The sequence below is a fragment of the Belonocnema kinseyi genome, chromosome 1, assembly GCF_010883055.1.
Source record: "Belonocnema kinseyi isolate 2016_QV_RU_SX_M_011 chromosome 1, B_treatae_v1, whole genome shotgun sequence".
NCBI lineage: Eukaryota > Metazoa > Arthropoda > Insecta > Hymenoptera > Cynipidae > Belonocnema > Belonocnema kinseyi.
This window is the reverse complement of record NC_046657.1, coordinates 72,331,470-72,352,719: the sequence shown is the minus strand read 5'-3', so window position 1 is coordinate 72,352,719 and position 21,250 is coordinate 72,331,470. Positions and strand designations below refer to the sequence as shown.

General features: G+C 32.7%; 1 protein-coding gene across 1 annotated transcript in view; it reads left to right on the top strand.

Annotated features, from left to right (window-relative positions):
• Nucleotides 1–3,367: 3,367 nt before the first annotated feature.
• The window catches only part of LOC117172119 (titin), a 46,707-nt gene continuing 28,824 nt past the window's right edge, over nt 3,368–21,250 (top strand). The window contains exon 1 of the mRNA XM_033360258.1: nt 3,368–3,674. The gene's annotated coding sequence lies outside the window, so the exon portion shown is untranslated. The remainder of the gene's footprint in view (nt 3,675–21,250) is intronic.

The following is a 21,250-nucleotide window of genomic DNA, read 5'->3' as shown; positions in this document are numbered from 1 at the left end:
CATAAAAAATGTATTTCGTCATTAAAGTGCAGTTTACTTACTGTGATACACTTTTTTCAAAAGGCGTATTTTTATAACAATAATAATACGCCTTTTAAAAAAGTACAAAAGAATAAATAAACTCCACTCTAATGATGAAATACATTTTTGATCAAAACTAGTTTTTGTAAGGGACATTTATTTTACTGAAAAAATGAGCATTGAAATACATCTAATACCCTTTTTTTATAAAACGCATGTTTATAATAATAATAATAATAATAATAAAAACGCTTTCTAAAAAAAAGTACATCAGATCTATCACAACACTAATTTCTCGCAGTAAAATAAATTTGCCTTACAAAAAGTAGTTTTCATTCAAAATTTATTTCATCATTAGAGTGCAGCTTACCCATTCTGATGAAATTTTTTCACAAATTGTATTTCATTCCCTAAAATATAATGTTGAAAAATAAGTTGCTTTTTTAAAACCTAATACGTACTTTATTAGAAGGCATTATTCATAATAGTAATAATAATAAAGAAAATAAGCTTGCTGAAAAAAGTGTATCAGAATGAGTAAAAAAAATGCATCAGAATGAATAAGCTGCACTCTAATCAATGAAATACATATATTTTATGAAAACTACTTTTTGTAAAACAAATTAAATTCATTTAAAAAATTACTGTTCGTAATATTTTGAAATAATTTACTCTTTTTGAGAGCAAATGCGTTAATGAGTAAACAATTTAATCGTCGAAGGAAAAATCGTTTAATGAAATATAATCTTTTTTTTCGAGAATTCGAAATTGCAACATTTTTTTTATAAATAAATGTTTTTCTTAAACATACTTTAATGAATATAATGCGTCTTCTGAAAAAAAACTTCATGCGAAAAGGAGAGAAACCGGACTGTGATACATAAAATCCATTTTTGATAAAAAGTACGTTTTGTAAATAAAATTTATTTTACTGTAAAAATTATTATTGGAATACTTTTCGGAATAAACTTATCTACTTAAGGGCAATTTATTTTATTTAAAAAACAATTTTTCAGTAAACTAACCCATTCTTTGATGAAATAGAATAAATTTGTTAAATATTCTTTATTGCACTGAATAAACTATAATTCACAAGATTGTGCAATTACAGTCGCATTTTTAAAATATAGTTGTTGAAAAAACAAATTTTTAATTTATCAACAAAGAACTTTTAAATTAAACTTTAATGTTTTAAATACGCCTTAGGAAGAAACTGCAGAAGGATGAGAGTGTCGCATTCTTCAAGGGCAATTTATTTGATTAATTAAAACATATTTTTCAATAAATTCAACAATTACTTAATGAAAAATAAGCATTTATTGAAATTCTATATTGTAGTGACTAAAATTTTGGAAATATACTTTTTATAACTGAAATTTATTTTCCTACAAAAATTACTATTGTAGTACATTTTTGTAAGCATACATACATACATTGTAAGCATTTTTAAAGTTCAATATTGCAATGAATAAATTTTGAAACTGTACTTTTTATAATGAAATTTGATTTTCCTAAAAAAAAAATACTACTGTAGTACATTTTTGAAAAGGCTTCTCTTATTATAAATATTTCATGCATTTGAATCAATTTTTAAAAAATTGAATAGAACTACTCTATGTGCCCATTTTATTAAAGAAAGTACGTGAAGTAGCTACATTTCAAAGAATGAACTGCAATCTAATAAATGCAGTATTTCCTTGAAAGTAATTTATTTTTATTAAAATAAATATATTAGTCTCTATCTAAACTTTATTGAATAAACTGGATCAGAATTCAAGAACTGGAATCTATTGGTTTTTTTTTGCAAGAAGAAAATACTGGTTGATGATAAAACAGAGGGTTTTTGACATGCTTAATCCTGATAAAGAAGCCAAAAAAGGGCCTCAAGAAAATTTCGTACTTTCAAACGAACTAAAAATCTTGAGAACCAATCAAAATTTTCACACATTATTTCACTTGTTCTAAAAAAATCTTTCGACCTAGCACTCTTTTTCACTGATTGAAATACGTTTCTGATGAAATGAATTTCTGGAAGAAACTAGAGAAAAAAGATACATTTTCATTACGAACAAAAAGTTTCAACACTTACTGACACAAAATTGAACCATAATTATTTCACTTTGAGTGCTACGAATATTGAAAGCAACTTCTTTTTCTGGTTCAAAATTGACCATGACAGCGAACATGTTCAAAAATAGTTTGAAACAGCACGAACAAGAAAAAGTTGTTGAAACTTGACTCTCTAACATTTTAGGATAGGCCACAAATTTAAAAAAAAAATATTTTAATACGTTTTTTCACAGGGTTCAAGACAATCCTCCAATGAACAAAATTTTTTTTTTTCTATTTTCGGTGTCCAGGAATTTTTTTCAGAATTTGGCCTAGCCTAAGTCTTAAAAAGTCAAGGGAAAATTCCCAAATTTATTTTCCCCCTATTCTGTCAGGAAATAACCCAACTGTAAAAAGTGAATTTTTTTGAAAAATTCAACTAAGATACACTACCGGTCAAACCTGTGCATCCACTCTAAGTGAGCAACTCTGCAAAAAATTAAGTCAGAAAGTCGGTCTTTCCCACATGCTATTTCGGCCCCCATTTATCGAAAACATTTCAAACAGGTCCCAATCGACACGAAATTTAATCAGATTTCTATCAATCTTTAAAAAAATCTTCCTCACTAAATTTTTTGGTTTCACTTTCTAAGAATGACTAGAAAAACTCAAGTTAGAGATTTGGTCTATCCCACATGATATGTCGGATCCCATTTTTCGAAAATAATCCCAGTAGGGTCTAATCGACGCGAAATTGCATAAGATTTCTAACAGTCTTAAAAAAAATTTCCTAACTTAATTTTTCGATTTCACTTTCTTAGACTATCTTCAAAAACTCAAGGTAGAAAGTCTCTCTTTCTCACAAACCTCGGACCCTATTTTTTGAAAATAGTTGCAGTAGGGCTCAATTGACGCAAAATTTAATAAGATCAATAAAAGTGAAAAAATCTGTCTATCTCTTGCTTTCACTGCAAGCCCGTTCTTAATCCGATTTTCGTAAGTCGAGGCACAATTTTGAGGGGTAGTGTATATTCCTGGAGTCTTTGATCGTCTGGCGTTCTCCAGCTCCTCCAGCTCCTTCTTCGACACCCACCGACCATCGTCTCCTGCGCTCGGCTCGAACCTCGGATCGAGAAGAGTCGAAGAGGCTCTTCTGTACCCGCGGGCATTGCGCTTCTCCCCCGCCAATCAGCGCCGCTCTAGCGGAAGGTAGGGGCCGTACAGCGGCGGCGCGGGCAAGGTATTTAAGGTACTGTGAACCGGCGGCGCACGAGTAGTTCACTTCTGTTCGGTGCGACGGTGGCGTGAACTGAAAATCGCAACGCCCCACGGTTAAGGGTGCGATTGCGATTGCGATCATTCGAAACACAAAACGACCCCTCAATGACCCTCCACATAGTGCCGTTGTTAAAAAATCCTGCAGCATCAGTCCCTCATAAGAAAAATATTTATCGCGGATTTTCCCACTCAGAGAATACCCAAAAGTGAAAAGCTGATTTTGAAAAAAAAATTTTGTTTGAAAATATTTGAGTCAGTTTTTGAAAGGAAGAGAAGGGAAGCGAATAGCGTGTCTGACGGATCTTTGTACTGCATCAGCTGGAGAGGTAAGTTGCATTGCGCGAAGTGCCAATTTCGTACATTTGCATTGTACAATTTTTATTGAAAATTCGAAAAGTGAGAAGCATCGACCTTCGTTTTTGTAATTTTGTGGGAAAAACAGTGAGATACAGTGAGCAGAATTTTAGGAACTGTGCAGTGAGCTTTTTATTGAAAAGCTTTTGGAAAATCCAGTGGTGTGATTTTTTTTCGATTTTGAAATTGAATCAGTGCAACTAGTGCGAATCACGATTTTCGGTCCCCAGAAGTATGCATGCACGTGGACTGTATTCGTTTAGTGAGTGTAGGATCATCCTTTTGCATTGTGGAATTATTCTCGTTTTTTGAGGAGATAAGAAAGCGTGATTTGGTGAAAATTATGTGAGAAAGGGTCAAGTGTTTTGTACAATCATTTGGAAAATTGTATTTTGTACTATAGGCGTATCCAGGTTGGTATTTTATAGTGAGAATGACGACTTGCAGAAATAAATTAATCTTCTTTCTGCAAAGTATCAATCTCTAAAGAAAATATCAAACTTGATTTTAATATTCTACAAAAAAAACAGTTCCTAATGTTTTTTCACGGAAAAAAATTATTCTGGCGAAGTTAAAGGTTTATAAGTCAAAATTGTTGCAGCCTACCTTTCTGCAAAGTTTATAAAATTTTCAGAAATTTTAATTTTATAAAATTACGAATGCTTTTTTTTGTAGCTCTTGTAGCAGTCTAAGTAATCTCAACGTAGCTTTTCTGCAAAGATTATAGAATTTTCAGAAATTTTAATTTTACAAATGTATGGATACTTTTTTTTTTAATTTCGACGAATTTTAGAAGAAACTTACGGAACTTTATAAAATTACTAAAAGTTTTCTAAATTCTGCAAAAAATTTGTAATTTTTACTGAAAATCCTCTAAGTTTTGAGGAATAAAGAAGTAAAGTTTTCATGCAAAGAAATGAAACAGGTTCATTCTTTTTCAAACATTTCTTTGTCGTCTTTAATTCGAAAGATTTTTAATTTTTCTTTCTTTTCTGGAATATATCAATCTCTGAAGAACATACCAAACTCTTTTTTATGATTCTAAAAATAAACAATTTATAATCTTTGACAGGTAGAAAATTGAGTCTGCTGAAGTTAAATGTTTTTCAAATAAAATTGGCGTAGTCTAGCTTTTTTGCAAAGATCACAAAATTTTCAGAAATTTTAACTTTACAAAGTTAAGGATACTTTCTGTAAAAATTCAATAAATATCAGATGAAATATTCATAAGTTTGCCAGATTAACTAGATTCTGGAAAAAAATGGTAATTTTGATTGAAAATCCTCCAAGTTTTCCAGAATAGCACTTTAAAGAATAAAATGAAAAATGTTTAATATTTGAAAGCTTTTTAATTTTTCTTTGTTTCTAAAAATTTCTCTCTTTGAAGAAAACCCTAAACTTGATTTTAATATTCTGCGAAAAGCAATTTCTTATTTTTTATACGAAAGAAAATAAATCTGCTGAAGATTAAGTTTTTTAGTTAAAATAGACACAGCCTAGATTTTTTGTAAAGATTTCAGAATTGATAAAAATGTTTAATGACGTCAACCTAATAAAAATTGTATTGAATGTTAGAAGAGATGTCCTTAAATTTAGAAAATTCTCTAAATTCGGGAAAAAATTCGATAATTTTGACTGCAAATCTTCTAAGTTCTTCAGAATGACACTTGATAGAAAGAATTGGTTAATATTCAATATTTGAAACATTTATACTTTTACTTTCTTTCCAAAAAATATCACTCTCTGAAGAAAGTACCAAACTCGATTTTAATTTTCTACAAAAATCAGTTTCTTATCTTTTTACGCGAAGGAAGATAAATTTCCTAAATTAAAAAATTTTTCAGTTCAAATAAGCACAGCCTAGATTTTCTCCAAGAATTGCCAGCAGAGTTTAGAGAATTTTATTCGAATTCTAAAAATGTGACGTTTTTTGATGTGAAATTGAAAGAAAACTTTAGTAAATGTTACAGAAAATGTCGGTTAATTTATAAAAACGCTCATTTCTACTGAAAATTTCCAAGTTAAGGAAAAAAAAATTCTGTGGAAAGAATGAAATCCTCTAAAGATATATCTAAAAATAAAAAGGATATATAAAATTATAAATTCTTATAATATTTGAAATGAGAGATAAAACTGAATTAACTTTGGTGACAGATTTCATTGACCCAAAGGATATTCCCGTATCGTCTCCAAGTAATTTAAAATATTTAAGCACTTTTGGAACGATACAATATATCTCACTGGTATAGATTTTTAAAAATAAACTTATTAATTTCAACTTTTTATATATAGGTAAAATTCTGCTAGGTTTAAAAAATTAAAATTTGCCAAAACTTTTGAAATAATTCACTCAGACCTTTTAACTGCGAAATTCTTGAAATTAAAAACGCCAAGAATCAAACAATTAAATTCGGAAATATTTTTTTGTTTATTTTCAAGAATTTTTCATTTAAAGGATTTCTACAAATTTCCAGTAAATTGATTACAAAATTCAAGAGAATCCAGGAAGTAATTAAGTAAGTCCGAAAATTTTTCCTTGAAATTTCTGGTCTACCAGAAGTCTTAGCCGAGTAATGTTTTGATAACTTCTTTTTTCTGTGTAAGACTTTAAAAAGCAACCTTTAAAAATAAACAATGCCCTGAAAAGAGCCTCTGTAAAAGATAGAACAGAAATGAAATGTAAATTAGGAGGATCCGAAGGGGTTTGAAACCTTTGTCCGCCGGTTAGAACTGCTGCGGCTGCCTTTGGCGATGACGCGGCTTCTCAAGCGACACATTCCGTAAGATCGAAATTTATATTCCCGGCAAAGATAGGAAATCAGTTTATAAAAAGTTGGTCCTGATTATATCATTTTTCTACTTCAATCCAGTATTTGCTGCAGAATCATTGCAAACTTAGAAATGATGCAATTTGTTTGTTCATTTTCATTTAATATTTTTTAGTCTGCATTTCAATGCTCTTCATTGGGCAGAATATTGATTAAAGCCCCTTCTCAAATGGCTCATAAAATGTACTTATTTCACCAAACGGTAGTTTCTTCAATGTAATGAAAAAATATATATTATAATCTAAAGTGAATTTTAATCAGTAGCATCTTCCTCTGTAAATCACGGAGTGAGACGGTTAACTTTGCAAGTGTCTCGACCTTGTCTTTTTCCCACGTCTGCAAACATCGTTTGCCTTAAAGCAGTTAATTGCAATAATTAACTGTATATATGAAAAAGAGGAAGCGACCTCGGAAATAATCACTGGTTCTGGAAGCCGTTATCCACGAATCGCTAACTTTACGACAGTTAATAACAAATTTGCACAAAAACAAATTCTGCTCGAGGCTAACTGGAAATTCACTTGAGTTCTCGATTCTTTGAAAGGAGGTATTTCATTTGCTAGATTGTGATTGACGAAACGACATTAAGAAGTAATTCTTAACGCGAATAAATTGACGTTGAGAATCTCGGAGTCACGCGATCGGGGGCAATAACCATGGCGAATCGAATCCTGGATCCTAGGATCGAGTCTCTGCTTCTTAGCAAAAAATACGGCTCGTTAGATGTAATTTCGACGAATTACTCGGCATGCCCGCCGACGCATTTGGTCCCGACCAAGGCCCGATTTCCTGCAGACGAGGTTTCGCTTCAGCGAGTCTTCGACTTGGACTTCGCATCACGTATACTTGAGGAACGGTAAAGCGAGAGATGCGCTCTTTTCCGACGATGCAAGAACTATTCAGGACCAGCTTGATCGATCCTCGATTATCGTTCAGCAAAGTTACGTGCCTCTACTCATGGAAAAAATCCTTTATCTAAGTAGTCAGCGACGTTTGGCCATCCTCCAGATTCCAGAATCGCAACACACACTCCAGTTAAAATCCACCTTCTCATTTCATCCAAAAGATTAAATATCAAATAAAATTAGGGTTCTGCAACCTCTATACTGGTGAATGTGTGAAAGAGATTTGAAATTGCCATTTTTTCTTTTGCTGATTGGAACCTTCGAGTCTTTCGTTTTTGCTTTAAAGAATAGCTTGTAAAGCGTTCAAAAAGTGCAAGCAATCGATTGTACGATAGTTACGTGACACGTCTGTATTATCAAAGTGTCTACTCTGAAAAGGCCCACCGTGCACGATGGGCCATCCAGAATATCCTGACCCAAGCGATTAACGCAGAATTTGGGATGTCGACGTATCACCGTTCATGAATACTAAATCAAGCCGTCGAATGAATTGCGCTTTCGAAATTTATTTTGGCACTCTCAGTTCACTGACCGACCGGCTCGTTCCCGAAAAAGCGCATATCTGACAATTTTATTTAATTTATTGTCGCTAATAATATTAATTTTAGCGACAGTCCTCCATTGTCGATTCCAGTCGCGAGAATTGGTGATTGGTATCGAGTTTCTGTCATCCGCTTCCGTCGCGCCTCAATTTTCTGCTCTTCTAGATCCGTATCATGAAGTAAATTGTGAAGCACTACGGCATAATCCCTGCTCGAGAATGATAAACTAGATTTGAATGAAATTCAAGTTTCGAAGCGATGACCTTGTGTTCTCAAAACCGGCAAACCGTGCTTCTTCAGTTACGTGCAGGGTTTTCCAACCAAGTGTTTCGCACAGCCATTGAAATTCCCCGATCCTCACTGGCCTACCGATTTTTATCGAGTTCACGACTACCGCGTGGAGCTCAAGTCGATAATCCGCATTCGGTATCGAGTGTTCCGCACGCTTGCCAAGAATACGAAGTGCTCAAGGAGGAGTTGGTACCCTCGGATTTTCCTTATACAAAAGGATCAGCAAAAAAGACGGCGTCTACGATTCCTGATACCGAATGCGGGGAGATCAATCGCTCAGTCGTTGCGCCATTCATTTCACATGAGGGAATAGGTTCGAGCTTCCGACAACACTCCAAGATTTTATAAGCTTTCAGGATTTTAAGTCTGCAGCTGACCAACAGCTGCGACAAAATGTCGAGTGTGATGGAAGGCACTGCTATAGAAACATCGACGGATTTTTTTCCATTAGCGTGTACTTGCTTTTCTAGAAAATGGATTAAGTGTAAATTTCAATAGAACCAGTTTGCTGATTTTTCGAGGTTTATAAAGTAGAACAAAAAGTGCCTTTGGAATCGAGCTTAGCACGGACTCTTAAGAGACCAGCCCACGATTATACGATTCTACGACTTAACAGTTATCCTTTCATTTGAAATTCTTCGCCAGGGACCCGACCTGGGACACTCTGGTCCCCATCGGCCGAGCGAAATTATGAAATCCGATTAAGGCCACTGATTTGATTTACTGCTCAGCTATGTAGCTTCTGTTGAGGTTTGATGGGAATTATTTGTGAGGAAAAAATTGACAAATGAGTAGGAAGTCCAACCGGTCCGTGATTTGCTGGTTTAGTGAACCTGCACACTTGGCCCAGATTTACATTTCTTGAATGCACATGTCTGACCCCTGGCACGCGTACCGTCCTCATTTTTAGTCGGTCTGTCAACTAACAAGTGTCCTGAACCGGATCATCCGCCTCTATTTCGGCCATCTATTTCTTTTATCTAGAGCGACCCCTTTTCACATTATGCTAATCCCGACTGATTTATAAATCTGAAATTCATGGAATAATTATTTTTAATTTCAATTAAAGATAAATAGAATTAATGAAAAATCATGGAATCCTGGTTTCAATGTTTTTCATTCATCAGAACTCTTCTAGGACTAGATTCGTTCTTCATGGTCGAGCAGCTTTTGCGTGGAAACGTTACTTCGTCTGTTGGAGAGACGAATGGTTAACGATCTCCAACTCAATGGGCCCTCGTTAAGTGACAATTTTTCAGGATTCACGATACTCGTAACGGGGATTCTGATCGTTCTTAGATTGGAGTCGAGTGCATTTCCTAGAACGCGAATGAACTTTTGTACCGAGGCAACTTACCGATTGGCACTATCTAATTTATTTAGAAAGCACATTTTTTATATTTATTTTTTTATTTCAGATTTCGCTTTTAACATTTCACATTACATTTTACATCACATGCTATGCTTTTTGAAGATAGACTCATATTACAACATATTTTAAATGTGAAGTGTAATGCAAATGTAATGTGAAATGTAAAAGGATATGTAAAATGTAAAAGGATATGTAAAATGTAATAGGAAATTTATGATATGAAATGTGAAATGGAATACAATGTCTAAATCTATAATTATTTATAATAATTACATATAAAATGCATAATATAAATATATAATATTTATATTTTGTTAAATAAGAAAATGATTTTACATTAAATCTCACATTTCAAATTAGATTTTACATTTTTTATTTTAGATTTCATTTTCCACATTTCACGTTACATTTCACATGATATTTTATGTTTTTTGAAGATAGACTCATATTGCAACAGATTTGGGTATACTCATATCACTACACATTTTATATGTAAAATTTAATAAAAAATTAAATTTAGATTTGTAAATGTTAAATGTAATACAAAATGTAAAATCCAGTGTAAAATGTTAAATGTGAAATGTAACGTAATTATCAAAGTATTTATTTAACTGTAATTTGTATTGTTTTTTTTATGTTTATGTTTTCAACAGAGGTGATTCATAACTGACATTTTTTAGTTTCATATTTCAAATTTGACCTTTCCTTTTAGATTTTACAGCTCTTTTCAAATGTTATATTACATTTTACATCCTATTATATTTTGCATTTCACATTTTACATTAAATTTGACATTACATTTAGTTTAACACTTTCTATAGGAGTGATTCCCAAATTACAGCTGTAAAGTTTTACACTTTAAATTACATTATACATTGCATTTTACATTATATTTTACATTAAATTGTACATTGTTTATTTTAGACTTTACTTTCCACATTTCAGGTTACATTTCACAATTTATTTTACGTTTGACACCAGATTTCCCATTTCATATCCCATTTTTTATTTTACACTTTACTTAACACATTTCACGTCGGATTTTCATTCTATATATCAGATTTCACATTTTTCATTAAATTTAATGCTTTTCGATATCATTCTCAAATTTGAATTGTAAAGCGTAATCCAAAATTTAATCCTGTATGTGAAATCTAAAATGGAATGCAAACATAACAAAAAATGTTCAATATAAGATATAAACTATAATGCGAAATGTAAAATGTGATGTGATGTCCCAAAATTTGAAACATAAAATGTAATATGATACCCGAAAACGTAAAATGTAGAATATAATGTAAAACTTTAAAATATGAAATTTGAGATGCAATAAAAATGTAAGATTTAATGTGAAATATAATGTAAACGTCAAACTATTTATATTACTCACATATATATTGCTTCTTCACATCACTATTTTCGATGGGGGTGATTCCGAAATTGAAATTGTACATTATATTACATTTCACATTTTTAAATTTACATTCACATTTTGCTTCATTTTACATTTCAGAATATATTTTACATTACATTCTATATTTTTTGAAGATACTCATATTACTACATATTTGAAATGTAAAGCGTAATTCAAAATGTAAGATGTAAAGTGTAATGCAACGTAACGTCGAATTTTGAACTATGTATACAATCACATACACGTTTATTGCTTACTCATATAAATGTTTTCAATATCAGTGATTCCAAACTTAAATTAAAAAATTAAATAAATGCATTTATATAAATTATAAGGTTTCATTTTGCATTGTATTTTATATTTCACATTTTGAATTAAATTTGATGCTTTTTGATTGTAGACTAAAATTTAAATATAAAGTGTTCTTCAAAATGTGATGCTATATGTAGAATGTAAAATGAAATATGATATTTGAAAATGTGAAATGTATTATGAAACCTGCAATTTTGAAACGCACAATGAAATGTGAAATTGAAAACTGTAAACTTTGAATTGCGAATCACTCTCCTGTTGAGAATATTGATGTAAAGAAGCAATAAATCAGATCAATACAAATAGTTTGTCATGAAATAGCAACGGTACTACACAAGCGTTGAAATTCAATCGTTTCAATGGGCCCAGTTGTTTACCAGAACCATAAAGACAGCTGATTTGATGAATCTATGTGCATTACTATGCAAACGGATAGAGGACGCTGCGCGTAACGCAGTTTATCTTGCAAATCGGCGTTACAGATTGCCGCTTATCGACTTCCATATCGGGGTAACTGAATTAACTTTCGTGTCGAACACGCCAGACGTAGAACTGAAGGTGTAAACGTAGCTTTATCCAGGGATTAATCTCCATTACAGAGCGGGTTGTCCTAACGGTATATTTTCGATCGCGCCTAGAAGCCACGAAGAAGGTGCAGGATGCCTGGATGCTCGGCGTACCTTCTAGGATGGTTAATTATGTTACATGCTCGGTAATTAGCTTCCAGCATCGCCAGTGTCGCTCCCTCTCTCTGCTTTCATTTTGAATCGAATTTTTACCCAGCAACCCTCCAGGCAATGCTCAACTCGTAACGAACCAGCCTGCAGCTCTGGTCCATTTGTCAGTTTTTTTTCGACCGCTCATAATCTATGGCCGTACATTTAGGTACATGTTTATACACCCGACATATTTATGCGACTCTGCTGCCGAGAACCATACACAGAAGTATCCGCATTCCTCGAATCCTTGCAATTTGTGCAGATTTTTCTCGTTTAGAGAATATTTGCTCATCAGCTTTTCATATTCGCTAAACTCTTCATTAGACAGTGAATGCCTTATGAGCAATTTGAACTCGACATTGGATCAAAATGAACCAACGGCATTAGCTGTGTGTTGAATCTCGACTTGGGAAGAAACTGCTTGGAAGAATGGTCTTCTGAAGTTTTCGTCTCCCCTGGCAAAACGTCCAGGTGAATGCAAGTACTTCTGATGAAGGCGGATGCAACAGAAGATAAATATATTAATGCTAAGGTACTTGAATGAATGCATGTTTTCAATAACAATGATAATGGATCAAAATGATGTGTAACGCTTTTATAGAGATTACGGATTTTTTTATCAACAAATTGTGCATCGAAATTATCCGATTATCAAGATCAATTGTCTGTCATGAATTTTTATGAGTAGAAACTGTCGAGTGTCAGTAGTTATGCCGCGTCCAAGGCATGGCCGTGTAGATGTGCAATGCAATATTAAAATCGAGCTTAAAAACGAATTTCCTACATTTTTTTAAGGTCGAAATGTAATATTTGAGAATTCATCACTTCGGATTGAAATGCAACACCTTTTGGTTAAAAGATTATTCTTTTTGACCGAGAAGTCTACTATTATAATTTTGGCAGCGAATGAATCTTTTTTGGTTGACGTTTTTATGATTTTTATATAAATTCGAAATTTATGTAGACAGTCATTTTTACTTGGTTGAAAATAAATCTTTTTGGTTTTATGTTTTTATGATTTTTAATTAAAATTAAAATCTCTAATAATTAAAACACGAACTATTTTATGTGTTGGTGTAATTTAACTTTGTTTTTATTTAAAACTCAAAGACATTTTGGTTGAAATTTTACTACTTGTTTGAAAGTTGAACTCTTTTCGAAAAATTTTATTTTTGTTAAATTTTTCATCTGTTTTATTGGAAATTCAAGTACTTTGTCCAATCTACATTACCTTGGTTTAAGATTATTTATTTTTTATATAATCTTCAACTTCTGGACTAAAAATTTAACTATTCTAATGTTGGTTAAGATTTTTTTTTTAAATTTATCTATGTTGTTAAAAATTCTTTTTTTGTCGCTAAATATATATCATTAAATTGAAAATATAGGTCTTTAGTAAAAAAATCATCAATTGAACTGAACTTCTATCTATTCTAGTTGAAAATTTATTTTTTTAAATTCAAAATTAATTTTTCTACTTAAAATGTAATTTTTTCATATTTGGTGGAAATTGACATTTTCGAGTTGAAAATTCGTCTTTTATAGTACAAAACTAATCTTCTTGATCAAAATATCCCCTTTTTATTATAAATGAACCTTCTCAGTTTAAAATAAATTTTAATAATTTGGACAAACTTTTTTACCTCTCTTTATTGAAAAAGCATTATTTATTAAAAAATTATTATTTTTGTTGGAAAATTTAACTTCTGTATTGGAAGTTGACCTTCTTTGATAAAATCTTATTTTTCTCACTTTGGGTTCAAAATTTATATTATTTAGTTAAGAATTCAACTATTTGATGGAGAATTAATTCCAAAGTGAGTTTCGTGATTTCAATTTAAGATTTATCATTTTAGTTGAAAATTCAGTTGTGTTGTTAGAAATCTCAATTCTATGGTAAAAGTTCTAATATATTTTTGTTTTAAAATTCATGTTTTTACTTAAAAATTTTTTTATTCAGATGTAAGTGTAATTCTTTCAATGAAAATTCGTCTTTTTAAAGTGAAAAATACATTTTTTATCTGAGAACTGAACTATTCCATTTTCGAGTCAAAATTAAACTGTTTATTTTAAAATATATTTTTTTTTAATGAAAATTAAACTATTTAGTTAAAAATTGATATAATTTTTTGGAAATTCGTTTGATTGTAGAAAATTTAACTAACTGATTGAAAATTAAATCCCTTTGCTTATTATTCATAATTTTAGTTAACAATTAACCTATTTAGCTGAAATTGAATTGTTTTAGTTATAGATATTTAAAAAGTTAAAAATGACGTCTTAATAATGGAAGAATGCAGAAAAATCTCTGTTAAAGGTGATTATGTCACAAAGAATCATAAATATGAAATATGACTGAAAAAATGTGACGCGCTCATGATGGATGAAATATTGTTACTCAAGTCAAAGAAGCAACTTGCAAAAAAATACCTTGGACTCATACATAGAAATGGGAGGCAAAAAGCAGCCTAAGAAGAAAATAGCATGTGTAGCATTGACTTCTGGGAAACTTTGAGTACCGCAACTGGAGGCCTCGGAATAAAATGCATTCACACGTTACATTATACATTGCTTTAAAGACAATGGCGTGAAAAGTACAGTTTACCGACGTACAGTCTTTTTGAGGTCGATGATCATTTTTCCTACGAAGCGCAGTAGCTATGACTAAATGAAGAATGAGCGAACAAAACGCGATAAATCCATTTTTTCAAAATGAGTTATGTATGGCTCTAGCTCGAGCACAAATAATTTCTTGAAGAATAAAAAAATATGCCTTAGGCCGGATTTGAACCCGCAACCCCACTGTACATGAGTGGATCATTGACCGATTACGCCACCGAGACCTCAAGAATGTTGTTAATTAAAATTCTAAAACTCGGACGGCAACATGCCTTAGAATAGTAATAGCTTCTTTCAAACATTATTTAGATTTTAGTCAGGTGGACCAGGAAGGATATGATTGTCACAGTAGAGAAATACGTTTAGTTTGCCCTTGTAAATGTAGCCTTGAAAAAAACAAAAACAGGTCTGCTGAGATCTGGATGGCGTAATTGGCTAACGCCCCACTCATGTATAGTGGCATCCCGGGTTCAAATCCAAGCAGACGTAAATTTTTTTCCTCCCTTAACAAGTTATTTGTGACTCGTGGTTGTAACGAGCGAATTTGCATCTCATCAGACGATCAGGTTTGTTTTTTTGAACTACAAAAAACGATTCTTAAGCTTCAATTCAGTAAAATATAATTAATACAGGTGCATTGATTTACGTATCTAACATTTTAACGAGCTCATAAAACGGGTTGAATTAATCGCAAGTTTAAAATACCTGAAGAGGAGTAATATAAATTTATAGCTTCAGTTACGGCATTTAATTACACAAAGTAATTTATGGGTTCAGTAGATCTGTTTACATAAACCGTAACGACAGGTGATCAATTTTATGAATCGATTTTAATGAGTTTATGAAAGGGGCTGTTAAAAAAATACGTCCAGCTTTTTCCCTCGATATTGCTAGTCCATTCCTCTAAGATGCTTCCCAGAGCCACATAAGTGTCCAAATAACAGGGTTTCATTTCGGCGAGACCAAATTAAAAGGTGTTAACTCAGGTCGCGAACTCTCGATTCTTCAAAGCACCATATAAATTGTATTGTGGACATCAACGCCCTTAACCCTGGAGCACCTTTTTATTTGTTCGACACGAGTTAACACCTTTTTGTTTGGTTTTTTCGAGATGCAACCTTTTCATTTAGACACGTCAGTATCGTAATCTTCCTTGATGAGATTCTAACGTAGTTCCTGGTCTTGTGTCGCAGTTTGTAGAAATAATTGGAAAGGATGAAGAATGTAGTGGGATATTGTGTCGTGGTGCATTTTGACGATCTGGAGGTGTGCTGGTTGAACATTGGACAATCGTGACCTGCCTTTGATACCTTCGGAAGGAATCAATGTCGCGACCTGTACAAGTGCTTCGTTCTCGATGTCGATGAACACGGACATGCCTTAAGTCGAACTCACGGGCGACAGAAGCCGGGGCAGAATTGAAGATCTTATCTCGGGCAGTACGGGGTAAGACAACTGCACTGGGTGGCTTCGTGGTCTTTGCATCCGGTTCGCCATTGCCACATTATTTCGTCGCGAGCATGTCCTCGCTTCAGAAACAGATCTTCACTCCTGCAAACTTGTACTATTTATGAGACGTTGCATCCAGGATTATTTTTCTGCAACCAGTTCTTCCTCTTCATCAATTCAATATTAGGCTCCAACCGTTACCACAGTCCACCTCCGAATGTAATGGACGCAATCAGAAAAAGTGTGTCGATAGATTTATGAAAATCTGCTCTGAATTTTGGGTATAAAATGAGATGTTCTTTGGAAACTAAACTAGTCCGGTTAGCTATTGAGATTCAGGAATTTGAGACTCTTGATACTTTTTTAAGCACACCTGGTGGGTCGTTGCGCCTTGCGACGACACGTGGTCACAGGTTGATTCGGAGAATGAACTCGAATAATTATAAGAGAAGCAGGTCTGCCGACAAGCGTAAGACGAATATTAAAGATTACCATTTTTGAAGAAAAGTTTCTCTGATGAATCTTAACAATAAGAGCGTCTACTCCTAATGAATTCGAAAAAAAGGAAACAAGTTAAGCAGTTTCTGCAAAGATGCAGGTTTGTCTAGAACGAGTATTCTTCTCACCACATACTACTTGGTATCTCTGGATCCATTTCTTGTTAGAGGACCGTTAAAGCAAGATTTTCACACTCAGTCTATCTTATTCTGGTTTGCTCTGCTCACAGTTGAAAACAAAAGATAACGTGAGTTGCTGATACATTTTTGAACAGTTAAAAATTGAAGGTAATTCGGTGAAAGTTTTACCGAGGTGAAGTGATTAACTCTGATGAGAAAAATCTATTTTTGGTATAATGATCAAAATAAGAACAGTCTCCTCACTTTCGGAATCACGAAGAATGGCCAACGCAGTACGTGGAGTGTTCTATTTATCTAAAAAGGGAGTGGCTAAAACGGGATTAGATAAAAGGCGAATTTTCTTATGTCGATCATTGCACAAAAAATAAACTTTTACTTTAAAAAACGTCAGATATTGTCACAAAACCAGCTGAACCCCACCATGTGGCAGTGTGACATCGCTCACTGTGATAGGACATCCCGAGTTGTTTCGGGGATATCCCAACGGGTGACGCGGGAATTTGGATATCCCCGAGATATCATGGAATTTTCCCAAGATATCCTATTTCTGTAGGGGGTACTTTTTGAACTGCCCCTTATCTTTAGTTTATCTTGCGCTTTTTACTGTGGCGCCGAGTGAAATTCCACGTTATTGCTGACCGTTCCACATAGATGCTTCCCAAGAGCTCAGCTGAGATCGATCATTTCTGTGAACTGGTTTCGAATCTCTTACCAAGTCAGGCACGCGCGCCTCGCAAACGAGAAAGTCATGGCAAGAAGCTGAGCCTGCCGCTAGATACGCGTTTCGCGATTGATCGGGAAAGGATAAGGCACGTTAGTTCTCGAGCAGAGACACTTGTTGGGACCCTTCTCAGGATGACGACCTCACCCTCTCCTCCCACTTTTCTTCTTCTATTCCTTCTTCGATCCGTTCTGGGCCTCTTATCCAGTGATTAAGCTTCTTCTACCTTCATACGGGAACCGCTAGAAGAAGTCCTGCTAAGGTCTTCAACCACTCGGTATCGAGACTTCCGCAATTCCGCAGGTGTACTCGAGAAGAGAGATAAAAGCTCCTGAAGAGATGACGCACCTTCAAGATAAACGACTGAAACTCGAGCTTTTTCTTCCTACGACTGAAGTCATTGCAGGTGGGGAAAATTGAACTCGAATGGCATCAGTGGGTAGTGGAATCTAATGTTTTTGATTAATCAAGAAATAAAGGACTTTTAAGGGAATACCTATTTCCAGAAGTACCGTAACTGCATGCCAGTTGGTATGCCATAATTTTATATGGTTTTTGGATTTTTTATTTTACCAGAAAATTGAGCATCAGGATGATTAGATTCACAAGGTCAATTGCCTGTCATGCATTTTCACAGTTTTTTTTTATCAAAACTTTTATTATTTGGTTAAAAATTTAATTACATTGTGTAAAGTTTAATCATTTTTTTAGGAAGTTATCCTTTTTGATAGAGAATTCGAATAATTTGTCGAAATTTTTTTTTTTTTTTTTGAAGAGTTATGATTTTAGTTAAAAAATTATTTCTTAGGTCGAAAATTTAACTATTTTGTTAAACATATTGATCTTCATTAACAAATTAGTTTTTGAACTACAAGGTTAACTATTTTAATTGAATATTCATCCTTTTAGTAGAAAATTTAATTGTTTCAGAAGAAATTATATATTTTCAGTTGAAAATCCAATTATTTTGAGTTTAAATATTTTTGTTTCAAAAATCTTTTTTTTTTTTGTTACCATTTTTACTACTTGATTAAGGGATATTTTATTTTGTTAAAAAATCAACAATTTGATTGGAAAGTCTCGCTGTTTGATTCAAAATTCATCCGTTTCGTTTAAAATTCATCTTTTTGGATTGAAAATTCCACAATTTAATGAAAAATGAAGGTTTTTTGTTGAAAATTTAAAACTGAAATTTCAGCTTTTTTTAAAAAAAGGTCAACTTTTTTTAAAAAAAGGTCAACTTTTTTAAATGAAAATTTATCTTTTTATTTAAAAAATTAATATTTTTTGGATAAGGATTCAAAGAATTCGCTAAAAAACTTGTTTATCTGGGGGAAATATCCAATTAATTTTTTTCAATGTTCACTACTTCAGTTAAAAATTGTTTCTTTTTGGATAAAAATTTTAAAAAATTTTCTTTTTTAGACGAAGATTCAACTTATTTTTCTTGCTAAAAATTAATTTTCATCTGAAAATTAAAATATTTCATTTTTCGCTGAAAAGATTTCTCTTTTGGTTAAAAGTTCAAAATTATAATTGAAAACTATTTAACTATATAATTCAAAATTCTCTAACTCATTCCTTCTTTTATGAATATTATCTTAGCTACGAGAAAAATTAATTTCATTTTCACAAAGTGGATCATTTTGAACTGAAGTTGATGATCAGAATGATAAGAAACAGTTTAATAGTGCCAGGTTTACCGTAAATCTCATGTTTTTAATTAATAAAGAAAAAAAGGACTTCTCCCAGGGTCACCAATTCAGCGTGTACCGCAAAAATTATTTTCCCATTGCATTCCGGGCTGAAGATTAATAATTTTTCCCCTGGATCTTCGATTATCTATTCACTTGGCTCCCGTCCATTCAGTGGCATATAAGTTAATCTTCAAGATCCCCATGCATTTTTCCAGTAACGCCTATCGCTCATCAGATCTGGAATCTCGAGTATGCATTCCGCGAGTGAAGATTGCCGTATGGACTTGAATTTCTCTTAGCGCCTCGCGAGATGAGAATCGCTAGGCGTTAAGAGCCAGAAGAGGGGGTGGAGTATGAGGAGGTGAAGGAGAAGGAGGAGGAGGAGAAGGAGGTGGAGGAGGAGGTGAAGAGTACGGTAAAACAACGAAGGAGCTGTTGGAGGAGGTGGCGGAGGAGGAGGTGGCGGACGAGGAGGAGGTAGAGGAGAAGGGGGCGGAGGATGCGTTAAGAAAAGGAAAGAGATGAAGAATAGCAAGGAATGTAGACGCCTAGCTTAGAGAACTGAGAAAGGAAAGATAAGAACTGCGGAGAAAGAAGAAGAATGATATTGGCACTGAAAATATTTACACTTCGAGTGGCGTAAATAAGTGAGAACACAATGTACATCAGCTGAGAATTACAATAATAATAATAGTAATAATTCTTCCGGATCATGCGAGAAGGCAAAGTGCGTGGGAGTAACTGCATCTCTACCTTTTCTCTATCCTCATGCAATTATTTATAGAACCAACTTTATGTATTGTATTTGCTCTGAGTTCACAGAGAAACCCTGAAATATCAAGTTTACTTTAAACGTAGGGTTTCCTTGTAGGCGGCCCTTTCGATCGAAAGGAGACAAATCCTTTGCCTTCGGAATAACCAACCACTTAGTGGGGATTTGCTAAGGCAAACAGGACACTTCCATCTTCTAGAAATGATACCCTGTGACGTGAGATACTTGAGTTAAGAATTATGCAAATCCTCTTCAAGGTCCGGATAAAATCCCACTGATTTATCAATGTTATCAATATTAATAATAATTTTTAAATTACATTAAATTGTTTAAAAAACTATTTCCTCCGAGGAATGCGGATACTTTTCTTTCGTTTTAGGGACCATATTAGGTCAAGTTTTTTTCTTCTAAATTTTCAAACCAGCCCTTTTTTAGGGTCTGTAGAGTTTCACCCCTCCCCCCTTAAACCCTCCATTCTAATGTAATTTTGATACCTAAATTTTTATTCAAATATCATTTTAATAACAAAAACTAATTCTTCACAAAACCGTGGAATTTTTCAACAATTTGTTGAATTTTCAAGATGAAAAGATTAATTTTCTATGAATCAGTTGAATTTTCAATCCGGCAATCTAATGCTTCAACAAAAAAGTATATTTTTAACCAAAATTCTGAATCTTTGACAAAGTCAACGAATTTTTAAGAAAGTAGAACTTCTGGTCGAGATGTAAAATTTCCATAAAAGAACAAATTTTCATCGGAAGATTTAAATTTTTAAATAAGAAAGATCAATTTTTAACGTACATTATCAAAATATAAGTTTTAAAGCAAATACTTAAATTTAAAAAAATACTAAATTCATTTTAAACCAAATAGTTCCATTTTGAACAACTAATCTAATCATTTTAATTTTTTTAAAAAGTTCTCTGAAATGGTTATATTTTTTACCAAATCGTTAAATTTTCATCTAAACAATAAAATTTTCAGTCTAAAAAGTTCATTTTCAACCATAAAAGATTAACTTTAACAAGTAGTTCAATTTTCAAACAAGGGAATTAATTTTCAACTAAAATTTTGAATCTTTAACTAAATTCAGATATTTGTAAGAAAATAGTCAAAGTAATAATCAAAATGTTTCAATTTCAATATAAAATCATCAGTTTTAGAAAAATATTTAAATTTACAAATTTGAAACATGCATTTTTGAGCAAAAACATAAAACTATAAGTTATTAACCAAATATTTGAATTTTCAACCAAGAAGTTTAAT